General features: G+C 41.0%; 1 protein-coding gene and 1 long non-coding RNA gene across 2 annotated transcripts in view; one reads left to right on the top strand and one right to left on the bottom strand.

Moving 5' to 3' along the window:
• PDE4A (phosphodiesterase 4A) overlaps positions 1–21,056 on the bottom strand; it is a 1,221,221-nt gene that overhangs the window by 1,192,675 nt on the left and 7,490 nt on the right. The gene's annotated exons all lie outside the window — the stretch shown is intronic.
• Positions 96–19,615, top strand: LOC130367786 (uncharacterized). Its single transcript, XR_008892173.1, has 3 exons — positions 96–248; positions 6,739–6,773; positions 19,370–19,615. It is a non-coding gene; the product is annotated as an uncharacterized LOC130367786 (long non-coding RNA).

Below are 21,056 nucleotides of genomic sequence, written 5' to 3' on the forward strand. Positions count from 1 at the left end.
TAGTAAAAATAATAAACAATACTGCAGTAATGGTGCTTCTGGTTTAATGGTCCTCTAGACTTTTTCTAGCTTTCTGTGACATCATGACCATGCGGGAATTGCCCCAATTGGTTGTCATGACGGTCATGCCTCAGTCAGTGATTGGCTGAGAGGTCCAGTTTCAGCATGGTCACAAAGTAACATGGACGACAAAAAAGCCAAAAGGACTGGGTACTGAGAACATTGTGACTGCAGTGGTGGGGGAGCAGGTAACTATAGGTTGTTTATTATTTTTACTACACCACCATCTATGGAAAGAAAAAAATTAACATTTGCCCACACTTCTTTTGTAGACCAGCTTGTAGCATTGATATGACTGTTGGCAAGTATGACTACAGCTGTTAGAAACGGGACACAGGTTAAAATGATTGTTTATTTAGATCCATGCAATGAAGCAGAATTATTAACATTGCAGTAGCACAAAATATGACAACATTAAAACAGTCAATGATTTGTTCTTCAATGATGACAATTCCCATTTATTAGCCCTAATATGGCATTTGGATGTCATGAAGTGGATCGCCTTCTCGAGATCCCCAATATGAGCCAGAGTGGATACAAAACCTGTCAATGGACGAACAAAACCTATCAATGGACGACCATTAATTTACTTAAATTTTTCCACCTACAGGCCTATATGAGGGCTTGTTTTTTTACATGACCAATTGTACTTTGTAATGACATTTTTCATTTTACCATAAAATATACCGCATAACCAAAAAATGATTATTTGCAGAGGGAAATTTATAAGAAAAGTGCAACTTTGCAAGTTTCGGGGGGTTTGGTATTTCCGCAGTGCAATCTATAGTAAAAATGATACGATTATGTTTATTCTGTATGCCAATGCAATTTAAACGATACCCACTTCATATAATTTTATTATTGAACTATATTTAAAAAAAAATGCTAACTTTTTTTTTACAAAATTGATATGCATTAAATTGTCCTTTTCTGACCCCTTTTTTAATTTTTCCGTATACAAGGATGTATGAGGACTAATTTTTTATTTAAAAAAATGTAATCTTTATTTTCTATCTGTACCCTTTTTTATGGGATTTTTGGGGATTTTCCCCATAGGGGACTTTTATATGCAATCATTAGATTGCATTCACTGTATAATGCTATGCCTATGGCACAACATTATACAGTTGTGATCGGCGATCCACTGATCTAGCCTGGTAAACCCCTTAAGGTTTTTCAGTTTTTGCACTTTTGTTTCTTCCTCCTTACCTTTTAAAAATCATAATTCTTTCAATTTTGCACAAAAAAATCCATATGATGGCTTATTTTTTGTGCCACCAATTATTTTACCCAAAAATCTATGGCGAAATGGAAAAAAATTATTGTGCGACAAAATTGAAGAAAAACGCCATTTTGTAAATGTTGGGGGCTTCTGTTTCTACGCAGTACATTTTTAGGTAAAAATGACACCTTCTCTTTATTCTGTAGGTCCATATGATTAAAATGATACCCTACTTATATAGGTTTGATTTTGTCGTACTTCTGGAAAAAATCATAACCACATGCACGAAAATGAATACGTTTAAAATGGTCATCTTCTGAACCCTATAACTATTATTTTTTATATTATTTATGAGGGCTCATTTTTTGCACCATAATCTGAAGTTTTTAGCGGTACAATTTTTGTATTGATCGGACTTTTTGATCGCTTTTTATGAATCTTTTCATGATATAAAATGTGACCAAAAATACGCTATTTTGGACTTCTGGAATTTTTTTTTGCAGGTATGCCATTGACCGTGCAATTTAAATTAATATATTTTTTATAATTCTGACATTTCTGCACACGGCAATACCACGTTTGTTTATATTTCCACAGCTGATTCAAAATTTCCACGGGTGATTCAAACTTTTATTAGGGAAGGGGTTAAATGATCTTTATTAACTTTGTTTTTTTCACTTTTTTTTTGCAATGTTATAGCCTCTATAGGGGGCTTTAACCTTCCCAAACTGATCATTTACATTGATCATTGTTATCCCATAGGATAACATTGATCAATGATTCTGCCCCTTGACTGCTCATGCCTGCATCTCAGGCACTGAGCAGTCATTCAGCGATCGGACACACAGAAGGCAGGTAGGGACCCTCCTTTTGTGTTCCAGCTGTTCGGGATGCCACGATCTTGCGGCGGCGGTCCCGAACAGCCGACTGAGCTAGCCGGGATATGTTTACTTTCACTTAAGACGCGGAGATCAACTTTCTAAAAGGTTAATAGCCTAAAAAGGTTAATAGCACGCGGCACCGTGATCAGTGCTACACGCTAATAGCCTTGGTTCCCGCCCGGGCCTGACCCACTATGACGCTAGAACGGGAGCGGACTCAGGGCGTACAGGTACGCCCTAAGTCCTTAAGTGATTAAGCCAGGCTACTTAATTGGATCGGCGATCGGCAACAGGAGGCAGGTTAGGGGACCCTCCTCCACCATTTTAGCTCACGGATCTCCACTGAGTTACCGACAACTTCTTTCACTTTAGACGCCGTGGTCGGCATTGATCATAGTGTCTAAAGGGTTAAATGCGAGATTGCCGCTGCCAGTCATAAGCAGTGATTGTCTGGCTATTAATTGTAAGGCTGGGTTCACACCACATTTTCAAATACGGTAACCGTATACGGTTTTCCGCAAAAAAACGTATACGATCGTATCCGAAACAGTATGCATAGAGAATGCATTGTAAACCGTATTCCAAATGTTGTGTACGGTTGCATCCGTTTTGCCTCGGATACGGTTTTGCCGATTTTTCAACCGTAGGCAAAAACACTGTCGACCATGTTTTTGCCTCCGGTTGGAAAACCGTATATGGTTCTTTTAAAATTGTTGTCTATGAGAACCGTACACAGAATTTCAGAATACGGTTGCACACGGTTTTTCTAATCCGTTTTTGGAGTTGACACATGCGCAGATTGGAATTTCAATAGAACAATAGTAACTTTATTAAATTGCTGGAAAACTAATTCCAACAAAATAGCAAAACCGTTGGCAAAAACTGATGCAAACGGATAGAACCGTACGGGGAAAAACCGTATACGTTTTAATTTGGAGTCATACGGTTGTATAAGGTTGCATACGGTTTTTGACATACGTTTTTTAGAGGAAAACCGTAAACGGTAACCGTATTTGAAAAACGTGGTGTGAACCCAGCCTAACAGACACTCACTGATCTGAAACGAGCTTCAAAGCTGCTTTAGGATTTCAGGCCTACAGATATGCCCTTGGTCCTTAACAGGTTAAAAAAGAACTCCAGTTTTTTTTTATTCTGCCCTTATCCTGCACACTAAACATGAGAAAAAAAAAAAAAAAAAAAATATATATATATATATATATATATATATATATATATATATATATATATATATATATATCTCTTAAAGCGCTTCTTTAACCCCTTAACGACGCAGGACGTATATTTACATCCTGCGCCGGCTCCCGCGATATGAAGCTGGATCACGCCGCGATCCCGCATCATATCGCGTCGGTCCTGGCGCTCATCAACGGCCGGGACCCGCGGCTAATACCACACATCGCCGATCGCGGCGATGTGCGGTATTAACCCTTTAGAAGCGGCGGTCAAAGCTGACTGCCGCTTCTAAAGTGAAAGTGAAAGTGACCCGGCTGCTCAGTCGGGCTGTTCGGGACCGCCGCGAACAGCTTACAGGACACCGGAAGGGCCAGGCAGGAGCAGTCAAGCACCGATAACACTGATCACAGGCGTGTTAATACACGCCTGTGATCTGTGTAAAAAATCAGTGTGTGCAGTGTTACAGGTCCCTATGGGACCTATAACACTGCAAAAAAAATGTAAAAAAAAAGTGTTAATAAAGGTCATTTAACCCCTTCCCTAATAAAAGTTTGAATCACCCTCCTTTTCCCATAAAAAAAATAAAACAGTGAAATAAAAAAAAAATAAACATATGTGGTATCGCCGCGTGCGTAAATGTCCGATCTATAAAAATATATCATTAATTAAACCGCATGGTCAATGGCGTACGTGCAAAAAAATTCCAAAGTCCAAAAAAGCTTATTTTGGTCACTTTTTATACCATTAAAAAATGAATAAAAAGTGATCAAAAAGTCCGATCAAAACAAAAATCATACCGATAAAAACTACAGATCACGGCGCAAAAAATGAGTCCTCATACCGCCCTGTATGTGGAAAAATAGAAAAGTTATAGGGGTCAGAAGTTGACATTTTTAAACGTATATATTTTCCTGCATGTAGTTATGATTTTTTCCAGAAGTGCGACAAAATCAAACCTATATAAGTAGGGTATCATTTTAACCATATGGACCTACAGAATAATGATAAGGTGTAATTTTTATCGAAATATGCACTGCGTAGAAACGGAAGCCCCAAAAGTTACAAAATGGCGTTTTTTCTTCGATTTTGTCGCACAATGATTTTTTTTCCGTTGCGCCGTGCATTTTTGGGTAAAATTACTAATGTCACTGCAAAGTAGAATTGGCGACGCAAAAAATAAGCCATAATATGGATTTTTAGGTGGAAAATTGAAAGGGTTATGATTTTTAAAAGGTAAGGAGGAAAAAACGAAAGTGCAAAAACGGAAAAACACTGAGTCCTTAAGGGGTTAAACATTATCAGTCAATAGGTTTATGCTGCACTGAAGGCATCCTAACCCAGTGACAAAGACACTAAACAGAACAATGTATTACGTAGATAATTTTTGTAGTTATTCTCCTGATATCCAGAAAAACAATTACTGAATCACTCCCTCTTCTCGCCAGCTGCTGGTTTACTGCTTTCTGCCGAGACACAGTAAATTTACAAAGTATATATACACAGTATAGGCAGACAGCTGCCAATCAGCGACTTGGCAGAAAAAAATCCTGGAATACCATATTTAGGGCAGGCTCACATGGGGTGCATCCACAGCGTATTTCACGCTGCAGATGCGCTGACGGCAGTCACAGCTGCGGGTGTGTAGCTCTAAGTGTCCACCTCTAGCGGTGGATCTCTACAGCGGGAAACACAGAGCTACTTGGTTGAAGCCAAGAGCTCGCTCTGCAGTCCCTCTGTGACTCCTGTCAGAGCATCCACAGCATGAAATATGTGACCCTGCCCTAATTTTGGCATTAAAAAACGAAATGTAAGGGCTTTTTCAATATATCACTGGTGAGGATTTCTTGCAGATTTTACTCCATGAATTATATGAAAGTCAAATAAATAAATGTGATTAAAAAAAAAATCACACTTGTGTCAGCACAATCCTCAAAACTTCAATCAGAAAGCCAAAACCCTCAACATAGGGGAAAATCCACAGCATTGGCAGAAGGATTTGAATACTGCGCCACATGTCAATTTCTGCTCAGATGTGGCGTGGAGCGTGTGTATAAGACATCAAAGAAGAATATACTGTACTATAGGGCTCCTTGCTAAAATTGAGAAAGCCTACTGGTCTATAAACTGGAGAGAATATTTACTAAGACCAGCATTTCACACACCGTCTTAAGTAAACCTTTGCCATTGTAGAATTGCATTTGATTTATCAAGAGGCACACACCACTTGATAAATCCAGGCGCATGTAATTACACACCAGCGAGACCAGTGTGTGGAGGGTTAGTTTAAATCTATATTTTATTTTACTCATAGACCAACTAATAAGGTGGTCCAAAAAAAACCTTTATTTAACCCACACCACTTAAAATTGTATACTTTATTTTATTTAATTAACTCACACACCAAGTGACTTAAAACCACAGAGATAGCCTTGCATTATCATATGTATGTATTGAATGCATGTTGTACAAGCCGCCAATATGTGCGGTATATTTATAACTTAGAAGTGCAATCCCAGCGTCTGCAGTACGCTGGATATGCCTGGCTATCCTGCCATTAAAACTTGACAGTTTCACCACGTCCGTGGCTTTATCAAGAGGTCCGGGACTGAACACCGAAATCGAGAGCAGGGGTGCTTAAAAACCGCCTAGTGACATAATTATGGGGATTCTGGACTGAAACAGCCAATCTGCTGACAATAATCCCGATTCGGTCAATCACCATGTCTCCCTGTATGATGGGCACATTCCTTTACCCATTCTATATCAGGGCTGTTAGCCAATCGGGACATGCTGAGGGGAGGGTTCTTCCTCTATTGGTGCACTTGACATCAGCCTGGATGCGCATCTGATCGTGCGCGAAAACTTAGTAAATTTGCTGGCACGTCACGCTACCATCACTGCGCATGTCTGCACGTATTGAGGTGCGTGAACACTTCGTTTCTAATATTATTTCCCTTCATGACATGCATAATGCATGTCAATTACTGCGTGGGACTCCCGCACTCTATTGGCATATCGCGCTGCCGCAAGTCCACATATCTGCGCACATAGAGGTGCGCGAAAACTTAGTTCTCATATTTCATTTTGTTTAAACTGCGCATACGGTGGTATATAGGGGATTAACCCTTCACATTACTCCCCAATGGGGATGTATCATACCTTTTATCTAATATTATTTTTAGCTGATCTATCTCATGTTGTCTAAATCTACATATCAGACATGAATTATATACATTGTTTACTAGTATCAGCTAGCCATTATTATTGATGTCAATTCACTTATGCTAAATCCTTAACTCTTAGTAGATATGTACATCCCTTTTCCCTTTTTGACTAATCAGTATATTTATAATATATACCAATAATGTTATTTCTTTATAGATCCGGAGGTCCAGTACTACTTCCTTTCCACTTGGGTAAGTATCATTTTTCTAGTATTTCGTAGTCACAGTTACCCCAGCCTTAAACTGTCAGAGTGGCACCCACTCCAATGCACTTGAAAGTGTTAAGAGATTAAAGGGACAATAATTCCAGGGTGCTGTACATATGTCAAAAATGTTAGCATGCTTCCTGTGTGCTAAGCGCCACCCTCTTTGGCAAGCATGGCAGAGATCAATTTAAAAAAAGTCATTAAAATTGTATGCACCAATTGTATGTGCAAACATTTCTGAATTTTTCCTAATCTGCACCAGGTGTAGATTTATAAAAATTCCTCCCACTAAATTGCACAGAATGGGTGCAGTTTAAAGGGGTACTCCAGTGCAAAACAATTTTTTCCAAATAAACTGGTTGCACAGATTTGTTAATCACTGCTATTAAAATAATCAGCTGCTTTATACTCTAAACCAAGTGGAGTTGTTCTTTCCAGTCTGACCACAGTGCTCTCTGCTGACACCTCTGTCCGTATCAGGAACTGTCCAGAGCAGGAGCAAATCCCCATAGAAAACCTCTCCTGCTCCGGACAGTTCCTGACATGGACAGAGGTGTCAGCAGAGAGCACTGTAGTCAGACTGAAAAGAACAACTCAACTTCATTTGGAGCATACAGCAGCTGATAAGTACTGGAAGGGTTAAGATTTTTAAATAGAAATAATTTACAAATCCTGTTTAATTTTCTGGAGCCAGTTGATCTGAAAAAAAAAATGTTTTCCCACCAGAGTACCCATTTAAGAGTAGAGTCCTGTAGACACAGATGAAGAGATGAGGCATTAGTGTGAATGTTAAAAATCAGAACGGTTCAAATGGCTGCTGTGTCATGAAGTAGTCCAGTCTATTTTGTAGAATGCTATTAAAACAAAATTAATTAATTATTAGTCTTTTTTTGCACTGTAACTAGGGCTACAGTCTCAGGCTAAGTTTCTACTTGGTTTTTTGTCCTGCGTTTTTTGGGTTGAAAAAAACGCATGGAAAAACGCATGGAAAAAACGCCAGTGCAATGTCCTGCATCTGGTGATCTTTCTGGGGTTTTTCCTGGCATTTTTTCATTTGTGTGGAAATAGCATTTTTGGCACCTTTGGCGTTTTTTTGCCAAAAAAAAAAAAAAGGATGCAGCAGTGATGGAAAAATAAATTATTTAACAAAATCTACATTTTTTATAACTACATTTTAATTAATGTTTAATAAAGCATGTGTGTTTCACTTTTTTTCTCAATTTTTTACATTTTTTAGGTAGTACTACTACTCCCAGCATGGAACAGACTCCATGATGGGAGTAGTAGTACCTGTACTAATAGACATATCGCCCCGTGTCTCAGCCTGATACGCGATGCGATCGTCCATTATATAGCAGAGATGCGGCTCTATACATCGCTCACATCTCTGCTCTATACTCTGGCCAGTGATGTGAATAGAACATTACTCAATCATATTTCCCACCCAGAGTGGTGATTGGCCGGATGGTTTCAGCCAATCACAGCTCTCAGAGGGAAATATGAATGAGTGAGTCGCCGGAGTACAGAGCAGAGATGCGAGCGCTGTATACATTCGCTCCATCTCTGCTATAGACAGAATGATCACAGCGGGCATCAGTAGTGACATCCACTGTGATGTGTCCTTAACTGCAAGTACTACTACTCCCAACATGGAGCACACTCTGCTCCATACTGGGAGCTGTAGTATCTGCATTAATAGACAGATCGCAGCGAGTGTAACTTCTGACACTCGCTGCGATCTGTCTATTAATGCAGGTACTACAGCTCCCAGCATTGAGCAGAGTGTGCTCCATTTTGAGAGTAGTACCTGCAGTTAAGGAAAGATCACAGCGGATATCACTACTGACACCCGTTGCGATCCTCCTGTATAATGTATAGATGCGGTCGGCCTCTCTTCTCTGGTCCCCTGCACTGACGTATATATACACATATTCCTATTTCCCACAGAGAGCTGTGATTGGCTGGAACCATCTGGCCAATCACAGCTCTCTGCGGGAAATATGAATAGGTGTATATATATGGCAGTGCAGGGGACCATAGAAGAGCAGCCGCTGCATCTATACATTATACAGGAGGATCGCAACGGGCGATCTGTCAATTAGTACAGGTACTACTACTCTTATCATGGAACAGTTTGTTCCATGCTGGGAGTAGTAGTACTACCTAAAAAAATGTAAACAATTAAGAAAAAAAAGTGAAAAACACACACACACCCTACGATTTTTTTTTTTATAAAAAGTATCTCTATCACTTTTTTGGATCGCTAAAGTCCAAAAAAGAATAAAAAACGCCTGAAAAAACGCCAAAGTTAAAACCCACATATCGTTTTTCTTGGCGTTTTTTCACTCCCATAGACTTCTATGGGAGAAAAACGCCACGATTTTGACAAAAAAATCGCCAGTGGCTCAACATGCTGCGATTACCAAGGAGATGAAAAATGCCAAAAAAGAGTGAAAAAATGCCAAAAGGATGAAAAAAGGGAAAAACGCCAAGTGGAATAGGAATTTTGCGATTTCTCATTGATTTACAGCTAACATCTGGCCGCAGGGTTTTTTGGCCAAAAAACACCATGCGGCAGAATTGGCATTTAAAAAAAAAAAAAAAGGTAGAAACTTAGCCTCAGGCTGGTTTTGCACAGCAGGGTGTAAATCATGGAAAAGGTACAAATCTTATAATTACTTTTTTCTCTGTATGGTCCACTTCTGATTTTCCCTTAGTTCACACTAAGGAATTTGAAAGGAATCCTCGTGTAAAAATTCTGCCACGTTTTTTTTTTCAACGCGAAATTTGCACGAAAATCATGCGGAATTAACGCGGATTTTCCATGCGGAATATAGGAGGAAACACTTTTTTTTTTTTTTTGTCGGACTACAACTACAATTGGAATTTCCCTTTTTATTTATTTAATTTCCACACAAATTCCGCGCAAGTACGATTTTGAGCGGAAAAAACTTTAACATTGACTTCAATGGACTTCTGCTCGCGTATTCCGCAAGAAGAATGAACATGTTCTACGGAATACTGCGAGCGGAATTTGCGCAGTGTGAACAGTGCAGAGTAAAATACATTGAAGTCAATGGCAAAACAGATGTTAATTATTTCTAAGCGGAGAATTCAAGAGGAATTACTCGAGAAAATTCCTCTTGAATTACTCAGTGTGATTGCACCCTTACAAATACTGAAATATATGAACCAAAATACCGAACCAAATACTGCCGGGTGAAACCGCCAGCCATAGACAGAAGGAAAACAGCTCCATCATAGTGATCACTGTTACTATTAGGACTATTAAACCTAGCAGTATGCTAATGCCACCCGCCTTCTGGCAAGCATCTATTTTTCTTTTATTATTTCTGTATGTGTAACACAGCAGCTTAATCAAGTCACTTGCATGAGAATGCCTAAAGTGATAAGATGTAATGCTGTAACTTAAAAAAGACAAAAATCCCATATGGTACAGATCAATCCAATACCCAAAACTGTGAACTTAAGTGGTTGAAATAGCATTACTATGTAAAATACAAGGAAAGGGATAACGCCATGTATGAGTGGGTAAAATATAGAATCTCTGGTTTTAACTAAACCATTTTTTTTCTTAAAAATGCATATTAAAAAGTAAATGCTGTTCTGTGCTAAACTAAATGTATTGTACAATTAATAAGCTCTAAAATTTACATTCTTCTTATTGCACTTTTGTTTGTCTTGTACTGAAAGAAATGTGTTGCCTGTATTTATTTATTTCACTGATTAGAGGCAAATGTTGTAACCTTTCCTTTTTTCTATGGCTATGTTCATGCTTTGGAATGTCCACAGAGAAAATCTCTGTGCGGACATTCCACAGACTGCGGGCGCCAGTATAACTTGGGGGCGCTAGGACCGCATAGAAATCTCATTGACGGCTATGCATTCCATGCGGAGTCCGCAGAAAGAATGTAATGAAATTGTAACTTTCGTACCAGATGCAGCGTAGCAGAATAAAATGGGAATTCCAATGTGTGAACATGGGCCAAGCGTTCTAATCGATTTCGATTTTCTGATTGTAATTTATTTTTTATACATTATTATGGAGGTTGCCATATTGCCTAAACTGTTTTTAACAGCATTTCGTGATATGCTTTACAGCAGGACATTTGGACCATATGCAGCAACAGGACAGGACCTGTCCCATTTAGATAAATTGGGGACCTTTTTAGCGGTCATGTAGCGGGGAGGGGCTGATCTTTGCTGTATATGGTGGTGGATCCAGTGTTATCTTTATACTGATGTCACCTACCACTGTACTGCTGTCTGTTATGAGGAAAAAGTCATCAATGGAAAATACAGAACATGAAGTCTCATCTTAGTTTTAGACCTAGTTGCCAGAATTATCAGTTAACAGCTAAAGTCAGTGATGAGGAATAGAGTCAAGTTTGATTCTGACCATTTAAAGGGGTATTCCAGGCAAAAACTTTTTTTTTATATATATATATATATATATATATATATATATATATATATATATATATATATATATATATATATATATATATATATATATATATATCAACTGGCTCTGGAAAGTAAAACAGATTTGTAAATTACTTCTATTAAAAAATCTTAATCCTTCCAATAGTTATCAGCTTCTGAAGTTGAGTTGCTATTTTCTGTCTAACTGCTTTCTGATGACTCACGTCCCGGGAGCTGTCCAGCTCCTATGGGGATATTCTCCCATCATGCAAGGGATATTCTCCCATCATGCACAGCTCCCGTGACGTGACATCATCATTGAACAGTTAGACAGAAAACTTCAGAAGCTAATAATTATTGGAAGGATTAAGATTTTTTTAATAGAAGTAATTTACAAATCTGTTTAACTTTCTGGAGCCAGTTGATATATAAAAAAAAGTTTTTGCCTGGAATACCCCTTTAACTACCCAGAAGTCTCCATCAATGGTGACCACAGGATCTTGGCAGTTAGTGTAGAGACAATTCCAGCCTTTAATCACCTATCCGTGTGGCACTATGAAGGATGCCATTCAATTTATATTCGTGAAGTCTAGATAGACTGTGTCTATCATGGTAGTACTGCTTTTACACCCTGCCATAGGCTGGGTGTAATAGTTTGCCGGTAATAGTATTTCAGCTGTCCCCCTCACATACTGTTTCCTCCCCATCCTCTGTAAGCCATTAGGGGCAGGGCCCTCTATTCCTACCATTGTGTAATTTACTCTGTACCTAAATTTGTGTTTGTATTGTGAACCTTATAAAATGTAAAGTGCCCTGAAATAGAGCTCAGCGGTATGACCACAAATGTGTATCACAGTATTTTTGTAAGTTATGGCGGTTCCACGGTTATGTGACCCATGGGCGCCACTTCTCCCCCCGGTTTATCAGCCCAGCGATGCGCTGTCCCCCCTAACTAATCATATGTCAGCTGCGAGCGCTGCCCCCCAAATAATTATTAGCCGCTGCGCTGTACTGTACTATCCTGTGCCCGGGCTGCAAAAATAAATATGAGTTTCTGGGGATGGGAACGTCACAGAGCTGTCAGCCCATCACCGGCCGCAGCGAGGTCCCACCTTGGCTGGTGATAGGCTGAGCCCACTGTCATGTAAGGAGCAGGCCGGCTTCATACATGACGGGGCGCTCAGCCTATACCGGCCGAGGCGATGTCCGTCTTATAGCAACCGGGACCCACCAGGTATGATGCACGCTCACCTGCGGATTATATATGGGGACGCGCATATGGACGTTCATAAACGTCCATATTCGCTAAGGGGTTAACGAAAGTTCGTCAATTACCTGTGGGGTGTAAAGGCTCACTACACGCCTAGTTACGTTCCTTGGGCGCTGTAGTTTCCCAAATAGTATGCCATGTGTTTGTTTGTTTTTTTGCTGTTCTAGCACCAAGGGGGCTTCCTAAATGTGACATGCCCCCTAAAAACCATTTCAGCACTAAATTCGCTCTCCAAAATCTCATTGTTGCTCCTTCCTTTCTGAGCCCTGTAGTGCCTTACCTGAGAGAACTTAAGTTACAAATTTTGGGGCGCTTTTTCTCCTTTTACCCCTTGTAAAAATAAAAAAATATGGGTCTACAAGAACACAGTGTAAAAAAGGAAGATTTTGAATTTTTGCCTCCACTCTGCTGCTATTCCTGTGAAACACCTAAAGGGTTAAACTTTCTGAATGTCATTTTGAATATGTTGAGGGGGTTCAGTTTTCATAATTGGGTTTATTATGGGGTATTTCTAACATAAAGATCCTTAAATTCACTTCAAAACTGAACTGATCCCTGAAAAATTCAGATTTTGAAATTTTCGTGAAAAAATTAGAAAATTGCTTCTAAACTTTGAAGCCCTCTGATGTCTTCAAAATGTAAAAATACATCAACTTTATGATGCCAATATAAAACATATTGTATATGTGAATCAATAGATATTTTATTTGGCATGTCCATTTTCCTTATAAGCATTGAGCTTCAAAGCTAGACAAATGCTAAAATTTCAGATTTTTCATGACATTTTTGAATTTTTCACCCAGAAATGATGCAACTATCGATGAAAATTTACCACGAACATAAAGTAGAATATGTCACGAAAAAACAATTTCGGAATAAAATTCATAAGTAAAAGCATCCCAGAGTTATTAATGCTTAAATTGACAGTGGTCAGATTATCAAAAAAAAAAAATGCTCTGGTCATTAAGGTCTTAATGAGCTTGGTCCTTTAAGGGGTTAAAGTGTACCTGTCCAAAAAAACTTTTTATATAAAGTAGATAATACCATTATTATTATTGTTTTAAAAAAAAAAATGTGAATATTTGTATCCCTGCTGCTATTGCCTGTGTGCCTCTATGAATCCAAATACAGGAAGTGAGAGTGGACAAGCAGAGCTCTGTGCAGTGAGGCTCTATGACACGCTCTGGACTCACACATCAGGATGATTGACAAGCCAGGAGCCTGCACAGAACCCTGCTTATCCTTCCCTCACTTCCTGTATTTGGACTCCTCATAGAGAGACTCAAGCAATAGCTGCAAGGACAACATTTTTTCACCCAAAAATATACACATATTTCAATCAATGTATATTACAAATATACATATAATAGTATTATCTTCATTATATCAAAAGTTTTTGTTGATTACAGGTAAACTTTAAGGAAAAAAAAAAACCTCAAACCTCAAACTTTTTAACAGAATTGTCAAAATGTATTTAACCCGTTCATCACCCGGGGGTTTTCCGTTTTTGCACTTTCGTTTTTTCCTCCTTGCCTTTTAAAATACCATAACTCTTTCAATTTTGCACCTAAAAAGCCATATGATGGCTTATTTTTTGTGCCACCAATTCTACTTTGTAATGACATCAGTCATTTTACCCAAAAATCTACAGCGAAACAGAATAAAAAATCATTGTGCGACAAAATTGAAGAAAATGCACAATTTTGTAAATTTTGGGAGCTTCCATTTCTATTAATGAAATTTTTTGGTAAAAATGACACCATATCTTTATTCTGTAGGTCCGTATACGATTAAAATGATATCCTACTTATGTAGGTTTGATTTTGTCGTACTTCTGGAAAAAAAATCATAACTGCATGCAGGAAAATTTATAAGTTTAAAATTGTCACCTTCTGACCCCTATAACTTTTTCTTTTTTCGCGTATGGGGTGGTATGAGGGCTCATTTTTTTGCGCCGTGATCTGAAGTTTTTAGCGGTACCATTTTTTTTTAATGATCAGACTTTTTGATCGCTTTTTATTCATTTTTTCATGATATAAAAAGTGACCAAAAATACGCTATTTTGGACTTTTTTGGGCGCATACGCCATTGAACGTGCAGTTTAATTAACTATGTATTTTTATAATTTGGACATTTCCGCACACGGTGATACCAAATATGTTTATTTTTATTTACACAGTTTTTTTTTACTGGGAAAAGGGGGGTGATTCAAACTTTTATTAGGGAAAGGGTTAAATGATCTTTATTCACTTTTTTTTTGCAGTTATAGCTCCCATAGGGGTCTATAACACTGCACACACTGATCTTTTACATTGTTCAATGGTTTCTCATAGGAAACCATTGATCAATGATTCTGCCGCTTTACTGCTCATGCCTGGATCTCAGGCACTGAGCAGTCATTCGGCGATCGGACGGCATGGAGGCAGGTAGGGACCCTCTGTTCGGGATGCCGCGATTTCATTGCGGCAATCCCGAACACCTCCCTGAGCTAACCGGCATTAGTTTACTTTCACTTTAGATGCGATGTTCAACTTTGAACGCCGCGTCTAAAGGGTTAATAGCGCGCGGCACCGCGATTAGTGCTGCGCGCTATTAGCCACGGGTCCAGGCCGTTGCTAGGTGCCGGGCCCGACCCGCTATGACGCTGGGCCACATCGTGGCCCTGTGTTATAGAATGGGAGCCGACCCATGACGTACATGCTCTTGGCAACTTCCACAGGGGTGTCACAAAGAACAAAAAAGCTGAATGGGCCCTGATTGGTTGGAGTACAATGTCAGTGTGAATCCAGCCTATGAAAGTTATAACTAGATAATCTTGGGGAGATCTGAACACAAGGGATAACTTTCAGGAGTTAAAATAAAATAATAGTGAATAAAAGCATTGAATAAAGAAATGTTCTGCAATTATTGATGTCTATATACTATTATGTCAATTTCTCATTATCTCGGTCACACTCTGACTCGCTTCGGGTGGATGGTCAACCGGGACAAGTCAGTCCTCCGCCCTACCCAGTCTCTAACCTTCCTGGGACTTCAATTCGTTCCCAATGGAACAGGTCTCCTCTGTCCCTTGATCGTCAGATTGTTCTCCCTCGCAGGGTCAGTCAGTCTCTGCTCCGGTAGCTCCGCTCCCCCCCCTTCTCCATGGGCGGTCATTTCTTCCCCTTCACTGGCAGGTTTTTACAACGGATGCCAGCCTGTCGGGCTGGGGCGGCGTGTTCAGGGATTGGACGGTTCAGGGACTCTTGTCTCCCCAGGAGACCCTTCTTCCGATAAACATTTTGGAATTATGGGCGTTTCTTCTTTGTCTTCTTCATTGGGAGTCCCGTCTTCAGTCCCGTCCTGTCCGCTTTCAGTCGGACAATGCCACGGCCGTGGCGTACATAATTCGACAGGGCGGCACTCGCAGCTCGGCAGCCATGGCCGAGGTGACCGAGATTCTCACCTGGGCGGAGAGCAAGGTTCCGGCCATTTTGGCGATTCACATTCTGGGGGTGCTCAACTGGGACCCCGGTGAGTGGTCTCTACATCAAGAGGTCTTCGCACAACTCTGCCACCTCTTGGGCATTCCGGATGTGGACCTCTTCGCGTCCCAGCACAATCGGAAGATCCTTCCTTTTGTGTCCAAGTCCCGGGACCCTCAGGCTCTGGCCGTGGACGCCCTAGTGATTCCTTGGGCGGGGTTTGCCCTACCCTATCTGTTCCCTCCTCTTCCGCTCCTTCCCAGGGTGCTGAGGAAGCTAAAGGCAGAGGACATCACCGTCATTCTGTTAGCTCCAGATTGGCCCCGAAGGTCGTGGTACGCCGACGTAGTCAGGCTCCTGGACGTAACTCCACTGCGCCTTCCGCTCCGTCCCGACCTGCTTTCTCAGGGTCCTCTTTGCCACCCCAATTTACAGTCGCTGCATTTTACGGCGTGGCGGTTGAGACCGTAGTTTTGAGGGCCCGCGGGTTCTCTTCCCAAGTCATTCACACTATGCTCAAGGCTCGTAAGCCCTCCTCTGCAAGAATTTACTATTGTACTTGGCGGTCTTATTTTCGTTGGTGTGAAGACTTCTCCCCGGTACCTTCTCGTTTCCCCGTCTTCTCTCCTTTTTGCAGTCGGGGTTGGAACTAGGGTTGTCTCTCAGTTCCCTTAAAGGTCAGGTTTAGGCCCTTACTGTTCTTTTCCAGCGGCCCCTGGCTTCTAATTCTCATGTCCGGGCTTTCCTTCAAGGAGTGACGCATGCTGTTCCTCCTTATCGGTCACCCTCTCCCCCTTGGGACTTGAATTTGGTTCTGAGTGCCCTCCTGGGTGCACCCTTTGAGCCCCTTAGAGAGGTGTCTCTCCACCTCCTTTCTTGGAAAGTGGCATTTCTTGTTGCTATCACCTCCATCCGGAGGGCGTCTGAATTTGCAGCTCTCTCCTGCCGTTCTCCGTTTCTGGTGATCCACCAAGACAAGGTTGTTTTCCGGCCAGATCCCTCCTTTTTTGCCTAAGGTGGTTTTGGCCTTTCATCTCAATGAGGAATTGTCCCCTCGTCTTTTTGTCCAGCTCCTTCTCATCCTAAGGAGCGCTTACTACACAAGCTGGATGTAGTGCGGGCTTTTCAGTCTTATTTCTCCATCACTTCTTCGTTTCGTCAGTGTGATTCCTTTTTTGTCCTTACGGAAGGTCATCGCAAGGGACAACCTGCTTCCAAAGCCACCATTTCTCGGTGGATTCGGTCTGCCATTTCGGAGGCCTATCGCTGTAAGGGGAAGATTCCTCCTTTCAGGGTTGTGGCTCATTCTACCCGTTCTGTTGGGGCATCCTGGGCTCTCCAGAATAAAGCTTCGGCCTCGCAGATTTGCAAGGCAGGTACCTGGTCGTCTTTGCACACTTTCTCGAGGTTCTACCGAGTTCATACCTTCGCATCGGCTGATGCTAGTCTGGGCCGTAAAGTGTTGCAGGCGGAAGTGGAACGGCCGTCTGCCTGACTGCTTATCTGCCCACCAAAGGGATGGCTTTGGTACGTCCCACGGTCTGTGTCCCCCAATGGAGCCGATAGAGAAAAGGAGATTTTTTTTAACACTTACCATAAAATCTCTTTCTCGAAGGATCCATTGGGGGACACAGCTCCCACCCTTTTGGGATTTTCCTTGGTTCTCTGTTCAGTTATGTTTTTTCTTCTGGTTCTCGGACAGTTTTGGTTTTTTTCTTGACCTGTTAGTCTCCTCCTATTGCTCTGGAACTTAAACTGATTGGCTCAGAGCCTGAAGGGGGGTATATCTTGCTGGGAGGAGCCAACTGTTTTTGTTACCATAGTGTCACATCTCCTAGAAACAGCAGCATACACCCACGGTCTGTGTCCCTCAATGGACACAGACCCTCAATGTGTTAAAAAATCTCCTTTTATCCTTCGAATACATTTTATGGGCTGTATACTACAAAGGAAATGCGTTTCTTTTTGGATTTCTCTGGTGTCACAACCACAGTTGTCCATTTTAAGAACTGTCCCGAGCAGCATATGTTTGCTATGGATATTTTCTCCTGCTCTGGACAGTTCCAAAAATGGACAGCAGAGGTAAGCAGAGAGCACTGTGGTCGTAACATCAGAGAAATCCAAAAAGAAAAGCATTTTTTCTTTTTATAGCCCATAAAAAGTACTGGAAGGATTAAGATTTTTTAATAGAAGTAATTTACAAATCTGTTTAACTTTCTGGCACCTGTTGATTAAAAAAATAAATACATTTCCACGGGAGTACCCCTTTAAAGAAAAGCCGCTGGGGGACATTTACCATTGTTGTTTTTACAAAGTGTGTTTTAAAGTAATTTAATTTTGCTTTGGTTTTGCTTATGTAAGACATATTTATTACACTATCGCAGGGGGTTGATAAATTTGATGCATGTAAGCAAAAAACAATAAATCATTTCAGAACACTACTTCATATGATTCTTCCTCTCTACGATTTTTTTTGCACAAAAGGTCTCAGTTTCATCAAAACTGTGCGACTTTAAAAAGTGCTCTCCAGAGGCTTAGTTTCCACTTTGTTTCTTTCTGGCAGTTTTTGGAAAACTTCCACTGCAGTTTTTGAGCCAAAGTCAGAAGTGGATCCATAAGGGAGGAGAAGTGTAAGTCCTTCCTTTATATGTCCTATTCCTTTTTAATACATTTCTGTCTTTGGCTCAAAAACTGGCAGAAAAAAAAACAAGTGGAAACTATTGTAATCCAGGTCTGGGCCGGTGTAGATTATGGGGGACCGGGGCTAGACAAACATCAGGTTTTTTTTTAGGTTTCCCCTGCACCATATTAAGGCAGATGGATATAACATTTTTATTAAACACAGATAGTTTTATAAAACTGTTCAGAAAGTTCTATCTAAACAAATACAGTATCAAAAAGTACAATACATATCATGGCACATAAAAAAAAAAGATTAAAGTGTTATAGAGGTCTGAGAAGGACAATTGTAAGCCTACTCATTTTCTCACAAAAAGTTTGTCGAAAAATAAAACAAAACCTATATAAATTGTATATCAGTGTAATCATATGGACCTACAGAATAAAGATTATTTGGGAGATTAATCAAAACCTGTGCAGAGGAAAAGTGGTACAGTTGCCCATAGCAACCAATCAGATTGCTTCTCTCATTTTTCAGAGGCCCTGTAAAAAAAGAAAGAAGCGATTTGATTGGTTGCTATGGGCAAGTGTACCACTTTTCCTCTGCACAGGTTTTGATATATCTCGCTCAATGTAATTTTACCAAAAAGTGCACTGCATGGAAATTAAACCCTTTCAATTATTATTTATTATTTAAAATGTTTTAGTTTTTTTTGTTTCACCGTAGATTTTCTAGTAAAAAGGAGATTTTTTAACACTTACCGTAAAATCTCTTTCTCGAAGGATCCATTGGGGGACACAGACCGTGGGTGCATGCTGCTGTCTCTAGGAGGTGTGACGCTATGGCAACAAGAAAGTCGGCTTCTTCCAGCAGGATATACCCGCCTCCAGGCCCTGAGCTAATCAGTTTTAGTACCAGAGCAATAGGAGAGGACCGACAGGTCAAGGAAAAAACACGAACTGTCCGAGAACCAGAAGAAAAGATATAACTGAACCCGCCCTCGGACAGATAACCAAAGAGAAACCCAAAAGAGCGGGAGCTGTGTCCCCCCAATGGATCCTTCGAGAAAGAGATTTTACGGTAAGTCTTAAAAAATCTCTTTTTCTCTATCGGCTCCATTGGGGGACACAGACCGTGGAACGTACCAAAGCCGTCCCTTGGGTGGGTAAGGAAACAGACAGGTGGACGGTGGGACCAACGCCGTTTGCAACATCTTAGAGCCCAGAGTAGTATCAACTGATGCGAAGGTAAGAATCTGGTAGCACCTTGAGAAAGAGTACAAAGATGACCGCACGGACGTCTTACAGAACTGAAAGGCCGAAGCCACGTAGCGGAGGGCCCAGGATGCCCCGAAAAATGGGTGGAATGAGCCAAAACCCTGAAAGGTGGAATCTTCCCCTTGCAGCGGTAAGCTCTCAAAAAAAGAGCAGACTGGATCCACTGAAAAAAAAGGTGGTCGTAGAAGCAAGTTGTCCTATACAACGACCTTCCGGAAACACAAAAAAAGGAGAGAAGTCTGAACTGCCCTCACCACAACCAGGTTATGGAACAAACGCTTCCAGAGATGAGAAGGGACCGGACAAAAGGACGGTAGGATGATTTTCTCATTGAGATGACAAAGTCAAAAACCATCTCAGGTAAGTAGGACGGACCTGGACGGAAAACAACTTGTCCTGGTATACAACCAGGAAGGAAGAACGGCAGGAGAAAACTACCAGCTCTGACACCCTACTAACAGAGGTAAGAGCAATAAGGAACGCCACCTTGCGGGAAGGAGGCGAAGAAAAAATGTCCCTAACCTGAAACTAAGAGAGGGCTGCAAGTCCATCTTGAATAAGCCCCCAGACCAACCAAGGGGTTGCACTGATAAAATAAAGAGTGGGCCAAAAACTAGGGGTCTCCAGAGGTTGCAAGTCCACACCTAAAAGGGGGAAATACTCACCTCAGTCTGAAGAACTTACCTCATGAAGTCTTCTCTATGAAGTCTTCAGTCAGCTTTAGTTACCTGCATCACGCCGGGCTACCATGTGCGAGCGAGGCGAGCAGGGAGATAGGGGGACCCGGACCCATGAGGTACAACCCCAGGCGCTGACCGTTGGCGAGAGGGCATGAACAGCGCATATACGCAATGTCTGTGCCCCCTACTCGCAATGGGGAAACAGTGAGCCTCAGTTCCTGAGTCCCTACCTGAAAACAGGAAAGAAAACGGAATAAAAAACACATTCCCTAACTAGGAAAATAATAAAACATAAGACCTGGTCTGGAGAGAACTCCAGACCGTGTCTACCTCCTTAGACAATAAGCTTAAACTGATTAGCTCAGGGCCTGGAGGCGGGTATATCCTGCTGGGAGGAGCCGACTTTCTTGTTGCCATAGTGTCATACCTCCTAGAGACAGCAGCATACACCCACAGTCTGTGTCCCCCAATAGAGCCGATAGAGAAATGAGAGATGTTTCTAGTAAAAATAA

This window comes from Hyla sarda, chromosome 4 (genome assembly GCF_029499605.1).
Source record: "Hyla sarda isolate aHylSar1 chromosome 4, aHylSar1.hap1, whole genome shotgun sequence".
NCBI classification, from domain to species: Eukaryota; Metazoa; Chordata; class Amphibia; order Anura; family Hylidae; genus Hyla; species Hyla sarda.